This window comes from Sciurus vulgaris (genome assembly GCF_902686455.1).
Source record: "Sciurus vulgaris genome assembly, chromosome: 10".
In the NCBI taxonomy this organism is placed as follows: domain Eukaryota; kingdom Metazoa; phylum Chordata; class Mammalia; order Rodentia; family Sciuridae; genus Sciurus; species Sciurus vulgaris.
The window spans coordinates 77,196,571-77,212,873 of record NC_136470.1 but is presented as its reverse complement, the minus strand read 5'-3'; the positions used below and the strand labels follow the sequence as shown (position 1 = coordinate 77,212,873).

Here is a 16,303-nt window from a genome sequence, read left to right as displayed (position 1 = left end):
GACATGGGCAGGTATGCCGTCCTGTCACTTATTTGATAAGAACAGCAGAGTTTAGGGTAAGGCAATGTGAATGTGAATGGATTCCAGTAAGAATTGATTTATTTTTCTTGAAAGACAACATAGCAATACAACACAGGAAGTTCCAAAGTTCTGGTGTCAGATATTTGTGAGTTCAAGCATAATTCAACTACCTGCTTGCTTAGCCATCCTTAGTGAATAAATCAATTTTAAGAATATTAATTAATTAATCTTAGTATTCTGATTGATGATGTGAGTTATAATATTCTCTTGTGGCCTGGTGGAGAAGAATACATTGATATGTGTATAACACATAAGTATCTCACCCACAGGAGGCAGTTAACTAATTGTGCCTATGTCTGCCTCTCTGTCATCTATCTATCTACCTACCTACCTATCTATTATCTATCACTATCTAAGCTAAGTGTGGGTAGTGAGGATTCCACCTGCAGAGTTTTCCAGATTATCTTGAGGCAATGAATAGGTAGGTCTGTCCTTAACACATCAATTCCATGATTCTTGTCTCATAAAGCTTGAGAATGATAAGTGTGCATTGATGGTGACTAGACAACATCATATTATTTTGAGGATTTGTTTATTTAACATTTGAAAATTGAAAATAAAATTTTCATAAAAATGCATTATTAAAAACATTATATATTTTTAACTTAATGCAATCCATAAAATAATAAGAATTGTATATTGTCTAGTTATTTTTTTAAATCTTAGTTTCCAAATATTAACATAACTATTGCTCACAAGAATTTGATCATTAAACTCAGCAATGTTGCCTTAGAAAAAAATAATGATGTTAATTGTGATCACAATGAAATATATCAAAAACATACAAAATGGATTAAATTATTAACAATTAAAGCCATTTGGAATACCGTGTATAGCCGGTTGGCAATTTTTCATCTACCAGTCCTATTTCTGGACTCTGTTGCTCTTGTAACCTCTATCCAATGGCAGAGCTATCACTCATATCCACACTACCACATTGTGGTCTCTGTTCATATTTTCTAATTTTGTATATCTATAATTCAGTTTATACAGAGATATGCTATATTCCTACTTTATTCTTCAATTGTTTGTTCATTCATTCAATCTCTGTTGTGAGTTCAGTATTTTACAGGTATTATACTAGGTTCTAGGAATACAATGTAAACCAAGAAATCATCCTCATGTTTAAAGTTTATGATCCAGCCTTGCATGGTGGAGCATGCCTGTAATCCCAGTGGCTCAGGAGTCTGAGGCAGGAGGATTGCAAATTTAAGCCAGCCTCAGCACCTTAGTGAGACCCTGTCTCAAAATAGAAAACAGAAAGAGCTGAGGATGTGGCTCAGTGGTTGTCTGCCTTTGAGTTCAATCCCTGGTACCAAAAATAAATAAATACTATTTATGGTCCAACTTATATAGATGTGGAGGCTGTATGAATACACAGGGAATTATTATATAGTTGGTCACAGGCAAAATCTCTGAGCCACAGATGATTTTGGAGTTAACCCAGACCTGGAGTCTGGAAGTCTTCCTGGAGGAAATGACATCTAAGCTGAACATTTTAAGATAAGCAGGCCATTGCCAAATGGAATGGGGTATTAGCACTTAAGACAGAGTGACTAGCATAGGCACACATCCCCTGAAACAGAAAAATGAAGAACATTTTGAAGAACAAAGGTGGTCCAGCATGGACATATTAGACAATGCAGTGTAAGGATGAGCAGTGTAAGTGATTCTCTTTAAGGATTGTTCCATCTGATGATGAGGAAAACTTGCCACAGGAGTGGCAAGAGGGAAAGGTGTGGCCAATCCTGTACTGATGCCTGCAAAGTCTTAAAGGAGTAAGGAGAGAGTATGTGGTCTTCCTGGCTCTCAGGAAAGGCACAACAGAGGAGGTAACTTCTTTCCTCTACAAAATGATTTCTGCTCCATTATTATTTTTTTAATTTATTAATTTTGATTCATTGTACACAAATTGTGTACAACTGCTGTTTCTCTGGTTGTACATGAAGTAGAATTGCACCATTTGGGTAATCATACATGTACATAGGGTAATGATGTTTGTCTCATTCTGTTATTTTTTCCTTCCCCCATACCTCCCCACCCCTCTTTTTCCTCTATACAATCCATCCTTCCTCCATTCTTGCCTCCCTCCCACCCCCTGTTATGTATCATCATCCACTTATCAGAGAGATCATTCGGCCTTTGGTTTTTGGGGATTGGCTTATCTCACTTAGCATGATATTCTCCAGCTCCATCCATTTACCTGCAAATGCCATAATTCTATTCTTCTTTATGACTGAGTAATATTCCATTGTGTATATGTACCACAGTTTCCTTATCCATTCATCAATTGAAGGGCATCTAGGTTGGTTCCACAATCTGGCTATTGTGAATTGAGCAGCTATGAACATTGATGTGACTGCATCACTGTAGTATGCTGATTTTAAGACCTTTGGTTATAGACCAAGGAGTGGGATAACTGGGTCAAATGGTGGTTCCATTCCAAGTTTTCTAAGGAATCTCCACACTGCTTTCCAGAGTGGCTGCACTAGTTTGCAATCCCACCAGCAACATATGAGTGTACCTTTTTCCCAACATCCTTGCCAACATCTATTGTTGCTTGTATTCTTGATAATTGCCATTCTAATTGGGGTGAGATGGAATCTTAGGGTAGTCTTGATTTGCATTTCTCTTATTACTAGAGATGTTGAACATTTTTTCATATATCTGTTGATTACTTGTAGATTTTCTTCTGTGAACTGCTCATTTCCTAGCCCATTTATTGATTGGGTTATTTGTATTCTTGATGTAAAGTTTTTTAAGTTCTTTATAGATTTTGGAGATTAGTGCTCTATCTGAAGTGTGTGTGGCAAAGATTTTCTCCCACTCTGTAGGCTCTCTATTCACATTGTTGATTGTTTCCTTTGCTGGGAAAAAGCTTTTTAGTTTGAATCTATCCCAATTATTGATTCCTGCTTATATTTCTTGTACTTTGGGAATCATGTTAAGGAAGTCTGGTCCTAAGTCAACATGAGGAAGATTTGGACCTACTTTTTCTTCCATTAGATGCAGGGTCTCTGGTCTGATTCCAAGGTCCTTGATCCATTTTGAGTTAAGTTTTGTGTAGGGTGAGAGATAGGGGTTTAGTTTCATTCTGCTGTGTATAAATTTCCAGTTTTCCCAGCACCATTTGTTGAAGAGGCTATCTTTTCTCCATTGTATGTTTTTGGCACCTTTGTCTAGTATGAGAAAACTGTATTTATGTGGGTTTATCTCTGTGTCCTCTATTCTGTACCATTGATCTACCTGTCTATTTTGGTGCCAATACCATGCCATTTTTGTTATTATTGCTCTGTAGTATAGTTGAAGGTCAGGTATTGTGATACCTCCTGCTTCTCTTTTTCTGCTCAGAATTGTTTTGGATACTTGAGGTCTCTTTTTCTTCTAGATGCAGTTCACAATTGCTTTCTCTATTTCTTTTCTTTTCTTTTTTTTTTTTTTGTTGTATTTGGCAATAATTTATTGGACATAAAACAGGCATAGGCAATAAAAATAAAAATAGACAAATTGAACTTCACCAAAATAAAACTAATTTGTGTGGACAGGAGACAAAGAACTTGCCAGACAGGCATGAGACCTGGGTTTGATTTCCAGCACCATAAAGTAAATAAATTGATAAAACACTTTTGTGCTTCAAAGAATACCAGCAATGAAGTGAAAACATAACCCTTATAATGGGAGAAAATATTTGTAAATCATATATCTGATAAGGTGCTTGTATCTAGAAAATATAAATAATTCTGACAACTCAATAACCCAAATTAAAAATGGGCAAAGGCTCTGAATAAACTTTTCTCCAAAAAGATATACAAATGGCCAACAATCACATTTTAAAAATTCAATGTCATTAGTCCTTTGTAAAATGCCATTCAAAGGCACAATTAGATAATACTTCACACCCACTAGGATGACCATAATAAATTTTTTAAATCTATTTTTATTGTAAACGAATGGGATACATGTTGTTTCTGTTTGTGCACAGAGTAACAGCATACCATTTGTGCAATCATACATTTACATAGGGTAATGATGTTTGATTCATTCTGTTATTTTTTCCTTCCCTCCCACCCCTCTCACCCCTCTTTTCCCTCCATATAGTCCCTCCTTCCTCCATTCTTGTGCTTTCTCTATTTCTATGAGGAATGTCATGGGGATTTTATTTGGAATTGCATTGAATCTGCATAGTGCCTTTGGTAGTATGGCCATTTTGACAATATTAATTCTGCCTATCCAAGAACATGGGAGATACTTCCATTTTCTAAGGTTTTCCTTAATTCCTTTCTTTAGTGTTCTGTAGTTCTCATTGTAGAGGTCTTTCACCTCTTTTGTTAGATTGATTCCCAAGTAGTTTATTTTTTTGAGGCTATTGTGAATGGGGTAGTTTTCCTAATTTCTATTTCAGAGGATTCATCGCTTATGAATAAAAATGCATTAGATTTATGAGCATCGATTTTATATCCTGCTACTTAATTGAATTCATTTATGAGTTCTAGAAGTTTTCTGGTGGAATTTTTCAGTTCCTCTAAATAGAGAATCATATCATCTGCAAATAGGGATAGTTTGAGTTCTTTTCCTATTCATATCCCTTTAATTTCTTTGGTCTGTCTAATTTCTCTGGCTAGAGTTTCAAGGACGATTTTGAATTAAAGTGGTGAAAGAGGGCATCCCTGCCTTGTTCTAGTTTTTAGGGGGAATGCTTTCAGTTTTTCACCATTTAGAATGATATTGGCCATGGGCTTAGCATAGATAGCCTTTACAATGTTGAGGAATGTTCCTACTATCCCTATTTTTTCTAGTGTTTTGAGCATGAAGGGGTGCTGTATTTTATCAAATACTTTCTCAGCATCTATTGAAATAATCATTTGATTCTTAACTGTAAGTCTGTTGATGTGGTGAATACATTTATTGATTTCTGAATGTTCAGCCAACCTTGCATCCCTGTGATGAACCCCACTTGATCATAGTGCACTATCTTTTAAATATGTTTTTGTACATGATTTGCTAAAATTTTATTAAGAATTTTTGTATCTATGTTCATTAGGGATATTGGTCTGAAATGTTCTTTCCTCAATGTGTCTTTTTTGATTTTGGTATCAGGGTTATATTAGCTTCATAGAATGAGTTTGGAAGGGCTCCCTCCTCCTCTATTTCATGGATTCTTTGAGGAGTATTGGAATGAACTCTTCTTTGAAGGTCTTCTAGAACTCGGCTGAGAACCCATCTGGTCCCAGACTTTTCTTTGTTGGTAGGCTTTTGATGACATCTTCTATTTCATTCCTGAAATTGATCTATATAAATTGTGTATGTCCTCCAGATTCTGTTTGGGCAGATGATATATCTCTAAAAAACTGATGTCTTTGAGATTTTCTATTTTGTTGAAGTATAGATTTCCAGTATAGCTTCTAATTATGTTTTGTATTTTAATAGTGTCTGTCGTGATATTTCCTTTTTCATCACAAATTTTAGTAATTTGAGTTTTCTCTCTCCTCTTTGTTAGTGGCTAAGGGTTTATCAATTTTGTTTATTTTTTCAAAGAACCAACTTTTTGTTTTGTCAATTTTTTGATTGTTTCTTTTGTTTCAATTTTATTGATTTCAGCTCTGATTTTAATTATTTCCTGATTTCTACTACTTTTGGTGTTGATCTGTTCTTTTTCTAGGGCTTTGTGCTGTAATGTTAGGTCATTTATATGTTGACTTTTCCTTCTTTTATTGAATGCACTCCGTGCAATAAATTTTCCTCTTAGTACTGCTTTCATAGTGTCCCAGAGATTTTGATATGTTGTATCTTTGTTCTCCTTTACCTCTAAGAATTTTTTTATTTCCTCCATGATGTCTTCTCTTGTCCATGCATCATTCAATAGCATATTATTTAATCTCCAGGTTTTGGAGTAGTTTCTGTTTTTTATTTTATCATTGATTTCTAATTTCATTTCATTATAATACAAGGTAGTATTTTTATATTTTTGTATTTGCTAAATGTTGCTTTGTGGCATAACATATGGTCTATTTTAGAGAAGGATCCATGTACTTCTCAGAAGAAAGTGTATTCACTCATTGATGGATGAAATACTCTATATATGTCCGTTAAGTCTAAATTATTGATTGTGTTATTGAGATCTATGGTATCTTTGTTCAATTATTGTTTGAAGATCTGTCAAATGATGAGAGAGGTGTGTTAAAGTCACCTAGTATTATTATGTTGTGGTCTATTTGGTTCCTGGAATTGAGAAGAATTTGTTTGATGTACATGGATGTGCCATTGTTTGGGGTGTAAATATTTATGATTGTCATGTCTTGCTTATTTATGCTTCCCTTAAGCAGTATGTAATGTCCTTCTTTATCCCTTCTAACTAATTTTGACTTGAAGTCTGCTTTATCTGATATGAGGATGGATACCCCCACTTTTTTACTGAGTTCGTGTGCATGGTATATTTTTTCCTATTCTTTCACCTTTAGTCTGTGGATATCTTTTTCTATGAGATGAGTCTCTCAAAGGCAGCATATTATTGGGTCTTTCTTTTTAATCCAATCTGTCAGTCTATGTCTTTTGATTGATGAGTTCAGACCATTAACTTTCAGGGTTATTATTGAGATATGATTTGTATTCCCCATCATTTTTGCTTATTTTTGGTTTTTAACTTGACTTGGTTTCTCCTTTATTTGGCTATTTCTTTAGGGTAGTTCCTCCCTATGCTGACTTACATGGTTGTTTTTCCTTTTTTCTCTTGGAATATTTTGCTGAGAATGTTCTGTAGTGCCAACTATCTATTTGTAAATTCTTTTAGCTTTTGTTTATCATGGAAGGATTTTATTTCATCTTCAAATCTGAAGGTAAGTTTGTTGGGTATAAGATTGTTGGTTGGCATCCATTTTCTGTCAGAGCTTGAAATATGTTGTTCCAGGTCCTTATAGGTTTTAGGGTCTGAGTTGAGAAATCTGCTGATATCTGTATTGGTTTCTCCCTCAATATAATCTGATTTTTTTCTCTCACAGCCTTTAAAATTCTGTCTTTATTTTGTATGTTAGGTATTTTCATAATAATGTGCCTTATGGTATGGATCTGTTGTAATTTTGTACATTTAGTGTCCTATATGCCTCTTGTATTTGATTTTCCATTTCATTCTTCAGATTTGGGAAATTTTCTGATATTATTTCATTGAATAGATTCTTCATTCCTTTGGTTTGTATCTCTGTGCCTTCCTCAATCCCAATAATTCTTAAATTTATTCTTTTCATGATATCCCATAATTCTTGTATGTGCTTTCTTACCATCTTCTCTCTTTGGTCAACTTCATTTTCAAGATTAAATATTTTTGTGTGAGGGAGATAGCTCAGTTGGTAGAGTGCTTGCCTTGCAAGCACAAGGCCATGAGTTCAATCCCCGCACCACAAAAAATAAAAATAAAAAATAAATAAAAAAGATTAAATATTTTGTCTTCATTGTCTGAGGTTTGGTCTTCCAAGTGATTATCCTATTGGTTATGCTTTCTATTGAGTTTTTAATTTGGTTCATTGTTTTCTTCATTTCAAGGATTTCTGTTTGTTTGTTTTTTCCAGAATCTCTATCTCTTTATTGAAATGATTTTGCTTCCTGCATTTGCTCTTTTAACTGTTGATCATTCATTGCCTGTGTTTGCTCTCTTATCTCATCATTTGCTTCTCTGATCATTTTAATTATGTACATTCTGAACTCCTTTTCTGACATTTCTTCTGTCATGCTATCATTGAATTTTATTGATGTAGCATCTAGGTTTGTTTGGAACAATTTCTTCCCTTGTTTTCTCATGTTGTTCATGTATCTTTCCCTCTAGGAGTGCGAATCTGAAGTATTGCTCTTTCCTCCCTACAGACTTATAGTGTTTCTGCAGGTTTCCAGTACCACACCTTGAAATGAGAGATCAATATTAGCAGCACACCATACAAATAATATGCATCCTTAACTCAAATAGTCCCTTTTAAGATATTAACCATATTTTCTTAATAAATAGAGATTATGAGTTCAATTATTATCTACATCTTAGCCAATAGGTTTGCATAAGGACCATGATTTCTAATGGTGGGCAAAGAGGATGAGGAGGGGTGTAGGATATAATGTTAATGAGATAAGAAGTGCATCTATAGAAGTACTATGTCATAGGAGTACTGAAAGTGGAATTAAAAGAAATTGGTTGTTAGCGTGTGAAAAGGGAGAAAGAGTCTCCAAAAAGACAGATAGATAAGAGGAAAATAGACAGGATGAGAAAAGTATTAATAAAAGAAAAGAAAATTAGGAATAATAGTAGATATAATAGGAATAATTGAAATATTACCTACTACCAATAAAAAAACTACAAACTATACAGTACTGTTCAAACCTCCTAGTCTTCAGAAGCCTGATGCCTGGGAGGAACTTGATAATGCAATATCCCAAGAAGAGTGCTGCCCATCTAGGGATGGTGTCCTCCAGGTGGGGTATAATTTCTGCTAGTGGGCAGAGGCACCCACATGTGTTGACAGATGGTCAACTGCAGCACAGGTGCTAGACTGCAGGCTGGGGCCAGGTTCAGCTGGGCCTGGGACTCCCTGGCTTGGAAATCTCATGTGCTGGGCTGGGCCTGGTGTCTCCCTCTGGTTCTGATCCATTATGAAAGCACAAATAACTGGAATGAAAGCAGACCACAAAAGGATCAGCAAGCTTTCCTTTATTCCACAGCGAGCAGGTTCACTGGAAGGGCTCATTTTGGGTAGAAAATGGACACAAGTTACAAAGGAGCTCTGAGTTTTATAGGTTACATTGAGAGTGAATTACTAATTGGAGACTGAAGCAGAATGTGTTGGTTTGGGCAGTCAGAAAAAAGTTTAAAAGTCTGAAACTTATTGTTACTGGAAAGGAATGAAAGCTCAGAACTTGGTTGGGATTCACTGTTTATCCTCTTTCTTTGGGATCCATTGTTACCCAGCTTCACTATTTGCCTTTCTCTTTCCAGGACTCATTGGTGACATAAAGGGTAAAAGACCAGGGCCCAGCATATCAGTATCTGCCTCCTCCCTTCAGGACCCATTGTTTTTGGGAAGAGATGAATGTTTGCTTTTGGTGGAGATGCTGGGGATGAACACAGGAAGGGATGACAGTTTACTTTTTCCCTCAGGGCCCATTGTTACTGAGAAAGGATTTACTGGGAGAGGATTAATGATTGCCTTCTTCCTCCCTCTTCCTCCAGGTCAGACAATTTCGGGGGTTGTCATTTCCCTGTACTGGATGTTGTCATTTTCCATATTCTTTATTCCAGACAATGAAAAGGAAGAATGAATTGGGGCAACGATATCAGATTTGGCTGCTTCCTGCTCAGAAGGGGCAAAATAGGGGGGGTCCCACCTTTCAGATTTCTGGAAGAAGATATGAAAAATACCAGTGGTTGAGTCTGAAGAGTGATGTATGTGAGAGGAGTCTAAAGGTTATCATAGGTGAAATCTTTATTTTTTTTTTTTTTTGGTTTCAGAAATCAGGCTATGAATGCAGGAGAAGTGTGTGCCGGGAGATGGTTTGAGCTGTCAGGTTACCTCATTAAGAAATTGTTTCTGTACAAAATTAAGAATAGGCAGAGGAAAAGCTATTATAAGAGTGGTGAAACTAGGCTATTATAAGAAAGGTGATGATTAATTGCTTTGCTAATGTTAAGAAAACAATGTCAGCATAAAAAAAGTGAAAATTAACTAATGTTCAGAAAACAATTTCAGCAGGTAATATAGTTGGGACTCTTTTGTCCTCTGTCAAGGACATTGTGCCCTACTCAAATCCAGGGTATACTCTCCATTATTTCAAGATTATGGGTCCTTAGGAGCATAGCAAGCATGATTAACTTTGGAACCATAGATTCCTGATGTTTTTAATGTTTCCATTCTGCTTGACAAACTATGAACAACCAGAAGAGAGAGAAAATTAACAGTATAGTTATAGCTAGTAGCCCAGCTACATGTGTAGAAAAGTACTTAAAAGGGTTAAGGGAAGAAACTTCTTCAGCAAAACTGCCTTAAACTTCTTCATTATTAAAAGTAGGTGTTTTTGCATTGACCATGGCCAGAACTTGAGATCATAATTTTAATATATCCAAAGAAGCATTATGGAAAGGATCAAGCCCCATTAGGTGATTATGTACTTTTTGCCATTGAATCCTGGTATCATTATATGGAACTCTAGTAACACAAAATTGGGTAATGTTATTATGATATTGAAGCCTGTGAGCCCATCATAAATCTTTTACTTGTTCTCCTAGCCATATAACAGAATCTTTTAGTTGTTCAATTTCAGTCAAAATTTCCTGATCAAGGAACTGGGGATACAGCTCAGTTGATAGAGTGCTTGCCTTGCATGCACAAGGCCCTGGTTCAATCCCCAGCACTGCAAAAAAAAAAAATCCTGATCAATATGTACTTGAATTTGCCATGTGTCTTTTAAAATTATTTTGAAATTGTTGAAGGTAATGAGTTGTTTGTTTCTGCTAATGTAATGTGACTGCTGTTGTAATGCCACTTCCCTTGGAAGTATCAATGCCAGAGGCAATGATCCCATCAAGATAACAATGTCAGCTAATAGACACCAGATAAAACATTTAGCACCTTTACAGGGAGCCAGGTGGCTACTGGGATTTGGGAATCATAACGGTTTGTCCTGGACTCTGCCATATTGTCCGATTGACACATTATTATAACACACAGTCCTCACATTTAACATAATATATATTTTGTGAGGCATTATATTGTACTTGAATAAGTCCAGACAATAAAACATACACATGCTGTGAAATAAAATTTCTTATGAAAGGAAATATTAAGATGGGTAACATTTTAAAACTTATATTGAAATTCACCATTCCAGATTTGAAAAGACTCCGTATTCCAGGTGACCCTGGAGCCATTTTACCTTATCTCTTACCACTCCTAATTGTTTTATGTAGAAACAGCATTCTTTCCTGACCAGTTTTGCAGGACAACAGGTGTCAGGGAGTCCAATTTTGTAACGTCAGTACTGAATTAGCAAACCGTTGGAATTTTTAATAACCTGTTCTGATAACATTTTATAGTAATGAATTGAGGTTTTTAATCTTGCTGTTCCTGTACCAATCCTGGTGGATATTTTTAGCCCTATGAGTAAGGGAATAATTTGGGGGGCTCTCCTATGTCTGTTGTGTGCTGTTATTGGAATGGGCAGACTTTTGTTGTGGGGTAAAATGTCAGTTTGAGGAGTAAGGAAAACCAAGGAACAGAGGCCAGTCTAATTTTTGGTAGGCAGGGGTAAATATGAGCCTTGCAAAGGAAAAAAAAATGCCTCAGAATTTGGGAGGCATCAGGGCTATGAGACCTATGAAAATGTACATCTTAAATTATATTAAAAGAACTATTGTCTTTTCTTTTTAAATGTTCTGTTATGTCTGTAATTTGTTTATAACTGTTTTTGCTAGGTATTTATCAAGCCAGTCAAATTGATCTTGTTCCTATCTGTTGTTAAGAGTCAGTTGAGTTCCCACAGGGGTCACTCTTGGGGATCTTGTGAGCAGCTTCTTAGTTCTTTTAGTGTCATCTGCTAGGATGGGTTAGGGTCTCCTTGGTGAGGTGGCTTCCCTTGGAAGCATCAGGGATGTCTCCCTTCTCCAAAGACCCTTCTCTTTGCAGCAGGTGCACTGACTGGATTTTTGTTTTTCAGGGTCCAAGTAACTCCCCTGATTAGAAGGTCATTTGGTCCAGAGCTGCAAAGCTCCTGGAGAAGTTCCCTCATTCCCCAGGTTCAAGTTGACTCAGAGGGCAAAAGCCAAATATTGGTTTGCTTGATCTTTTTATTGACCCTTAACCTTAATCTTTAAGCCTTGGTCTTAAACACCCAGAAAGCCAGTTTCATCAGACTTAAAGTAAGAGCAACAGGTTTTAACTTTAACTTCTATGATTTTACAGTCATTTATCCTTTATTTAATTGGAATCTCTATTAATTCTGGAAGTTAACCTTATATTCTAACTGTCCTATAGGTGATGGCTTATTATCTCAAATTAACCCAGGTAGTTTGTTTTTAGAAGCTGTACTTCTGCAAAAGATTAATAGGCAACAGTTATAAAGTTTACAAGGAAATTACAAAATGAAATTAACAAGAGTAAAAACATATCTAGTTTGTATATAATCTTGAACCTTGGTTGAGTTTGGGATCATAGTAATCTTTGCAACAAAAATCAATCTTTTGAAAACAACTTTAAATGAGCTGAAGTCTATCCTATTTTGGAGCCATTATAACATGGAGTAAGGTGGGAGGCAAAGTCTTATCTCAGGTAAGACAGGACTCTTGACAAATAACACAATACAACATTACATCTGAAACATGAAAAAAAGAAAGGCTAAGAGAGCATTTAATTTTCTTTTTGTGGAAAAGTGGCAAATGTTATGTTTTACATCATTAACATTTAAACAGATCAGGCACTCATTATCTTTTTTTCACTCGTCTTTAATGATATTAATCTTTTGTTGTTCAGAAAAAATGCTCACCTGGTCATATAGTAGACCTACCTGGTTATGAAAAGCTCTCTGTTTCCTCCTTTCTCTAGTTGCCAATAAACTAATATAGTGCTCACTCTTTCCATGGACACGAACCTATGTCATTCCGTACCATCCTCTGTTAGTTCAGTATATGGGATTCATATCCCCAATCACAATAAGAGCACAAAAATTAACAACTGTTTCTTGCTTGTTTTTGCCACAAAATCTATCAACAGGTCAATACAACAAGGACTCAAGAAATAGATATTTTTCTATTGAATCAATTTTTTCTGAAGTAATTAAAATGAAGCTCTATGAATCTCTTTGCCTGTGCTTTTCAAACTGCTGAATATAGATAAGTGTTTAGCCTAGAAGAATTCCATTGAGAAGTGACTAAAAATATTTGGAAAGATGACACTATATGTCTTGTGATACATATGTACTTAAAATTATACATAATTAAAATATTTAGCTACACTTTTCTTGATAAATATACATGTACAGTTATGTAGAAATTTGACATGTTATGCGTATCTATTAGGAGCTAAGCTACTGGGAACTGTGACACAGCAGCAATCAGATAAAGTGTCATCTTTATGAAACGTTTTCTCTAAGAGGACATAGACCAAACAGATAATTGTATATCTGTGTATATCTTTAGATTTTACGCATGAAAAGCCAGCTGTGGTGGCACATGCTTGTTTGTAATCCGAATGACTGGGGGAGGTTTAAGTAGGAGGATTGCAAATCAGAGATCAGTCTAAGCAACTTAGTGAGACCTTGTCTCAAAATTAAAAATAAAAAGGGGAGGTCCCACACGCCTACTACACCCTTGAGGCTTACTCCAGGCGGTGGCTAGGCACCGCCATTTTGGCCGGTGGCCGTAGGAAAACGCTGTCTGACTGAAACGTGAAGGCAAACGCTGTCTTGGCCTCAGCACTCCCCACCGCAAGGGGATCACTTTCTCCAGAAGAGCTGGATATTCTTACTTTGTTGCTATTATGGCAGACAAATTAGAATTGCTATTGTCAACCATGACAAGTGTAAACCTAAGAAATGTCGACAGGAGTGCAAAAAAAGTTGTCCTGTGGTTCAAATGGGAAAATTATGCACAGAGGTTACTCCCCAGAGCAAAATAGCATGGATTTCTGAAACTCTTTGTATTGGTTGTGGTATTTGTATTAAGAAATGCTCCTTTGGCACCTTATCAATTGTCAATTTATCAAGCAACTTGGGAAAAGAAACAACACATCAATATTGTGCCAATGCCTTCAAACTTCACAGGTTGCCTATCCCTCATCCAGGTGAAGTTTTTGGATTAGTTGGAACTAATGGCATTGGAAAGTCGACAGCTTTAAAAATTTTAGCAGGAAAGCAAAAGCCAAACCTTGGAAAATATGATGATCCTCCTGACTGGCAGGAGATACTGACATATTTCTATGGATCTGAATTACAAAATTACTTTACCAAAATTCTGGAAGATGACCTAAAGGCCATTATCAAACCTCAGTATGTGGACCAGATTCCCAAGGCTGCAAAAGGAACAGTGGGTCTATTTTGGGCCGAAAGCATGAAACAAAAACACAGGCAATTGTATGTCAGCAACTTGATTTAACCCACCTAAAAGAACGAAATGTTGAATATCTTTCAGGAGGAGAGTTGCAGAGATTTGCTTGTGCTGTCGTTTGCATACAGAAAGCTGATATTTTCATGTTGGATGAACCTTCTAGTTACCTAGATGTCAAGCAGTGTTTAAAGTCTGCTATTACTATACGATCTCTAATAAATCCAGATAGATATACCATTATGGTGGATTATGATCTAAGTGTATTAGACTATCTCTCTGACTTCATCTGCTGTTTATATGGTGTACCGAGTGCTTATGGTGTTGTCACTATGCCTTTTAGTGTAAGAGAAGGCATAAACATTTTTTTGGATGGCTATGTGCCAACAGAAAACCCGAGATTCTGAGATGCATCGCTTGTTTTGAAAGTGGCTGAGACAGCAAATGAAGAAGTTAAAAAGATGTGCATGTATAAATATCCAGGGATGAAGAAAAAGATGGGAGAGTTTGAACTAGCCATTGTAGCTGGAGAGTTCACAGATTCAGAAATCATGGTGATGCTGGGGTAAAATGGTACAGGTAAAACCACTTTTATCAGAATGCTTGCTGGAAGACTTAAACCTGATGAAGGAGGAGAAGTACCAATTCTAAATGTCAGTTATAAGCCACAGAAAATAAGTCCCAAATCAACTGGAAGTGTTCGCCAATTGTTACATGAAAAGATAAGAGATGCTTACACTCATCCACAATTTGTGACTGATGTGATGAAGCCTCTGCAGATTGAAAACATCATTGATCAAGAGGTGCAGACATTATCTGGTGGTGAACTGCAGCGAGTGGCTTTAGCTCTTTGTTTGGGCAAACCTGCTGATGTTTATTTAATTGATGAACCATCTGCATACTTGGATTCTGAGCAGAGACTGATGGCAGCTCGTGTCGTCAAACGTTTCATACTCCATGCAAAGAAGACAGCCTTTGTTGTGGAACATGACTTCATCATGGCCACCTATCTAGCAGATCGGGTCATTGTTTTTGATGGGATTCCATCTAAGAACACAGTTGCAAACAGTCCTCAAACACTTTTGGCTGGCATGAACAAATTTTTGTCTCAGCTGGAAATTACATTCAGAAGAGATCCAAACGACTATAGACCACGAATAAATAAACTCAATTCAATTAAGGATGTAGAACAAAAGAAGAGTGGAAACTACTTTTTCTTGGATGATTAGACTGAATCTGAGAATATTGATAAGCCATTTATTAAAAGAAACATTTACTGGGATTTTTGTCATATAAGACTTAAATCAGGTTTTATGGCCCCACATACTCTGGAACTTGAAGAATGATTTTTTTAATGTAACATCAAAAGCCAAGTATATTGTAAATTATAGTCTGAACACAGAAAATGGCACTTTTCTGTTCTGAATGATAAGGCCCTTTTTGTGCTTAATATTCTAAAATGAAGACATTTCAAACTATACAAATTACCTCCAAGTTTTCATGATGTATGGGAAGATTTTCAATCGGTGTATTATATTTATGTACCAAATGCTGACCAGTGTTGCCCCATTTTCAAAATCTTGACAAAGCTTTCTGTACTTACCTGGTTTGCCAAGTATGCCAGTATAATGAAACTGCCCTATTTTAAAAGCCGGTCAAAGACTACACTGATGATATTTGATAAATAAATTTCAGGACTATATTTGTTATTTGTTTTCAGTCTTTGCACTGTATTTTCAGTGTATGATTCCTAAGGAAGATTGCTGCAAAACACCACTGTTAGAAAATGAATATTTGCTACCAGCTTACACATTATTTTTAATGTTTTTTTGTGCTTTTTAACATCATTATCCAAAAATTACTTCAGTGTCCCCTCAAGGAAAAAGGAAAAAAAAAACTTCAGATTTTTCAGTTTTTGCATTCTGTAAGATTCTGTAATTACTCTCACTGTCATTTTTTTAAACATGCATTTATATAATCACTGATCAAAATTTAGAATGAAGTATTTCTAAAGAATATATGCTACCCTTATAAATACAGACTCGGAATTTTTAAGAGTGGTGCCTGAGAATCTATGTATTTTTTAAACCACAGATTTTTCTGCTGAACAGTCAAGGATTGTAAAGCACTTCCCCCGTGGCAGCATCAATGCAAGAGACA

General features: G+C 35.9%; 2 pseudogenes across 2 annotated transcripts in view; both read left to right on the top strand.

Moving 5' to 3' along the window:
• Positions 1 to 16,303, top strand: part of LOC306671068 (biogenesis of lysosome-related organelles complex 1 subunit 6-like) — a 343,174-nt pseudogene that overhangs the window by 31,435 nt on the left and 295,436 nt on the right. The gene's annotated exons all lie outside the window — the stretch shown is intronic.
• On the top strand, positions 11,207 to 15,845 carry LOC306670409 (ATP-binding cassette sub-family E member 1-like; annotated as a pseudogene). Its single transcript has 2 exons — positions 11,207 to 11,210; positions 13,495 to 15,845. The product of its transcript is annotated as an ATP-binding cassette sub-family E member 1-like (transcript).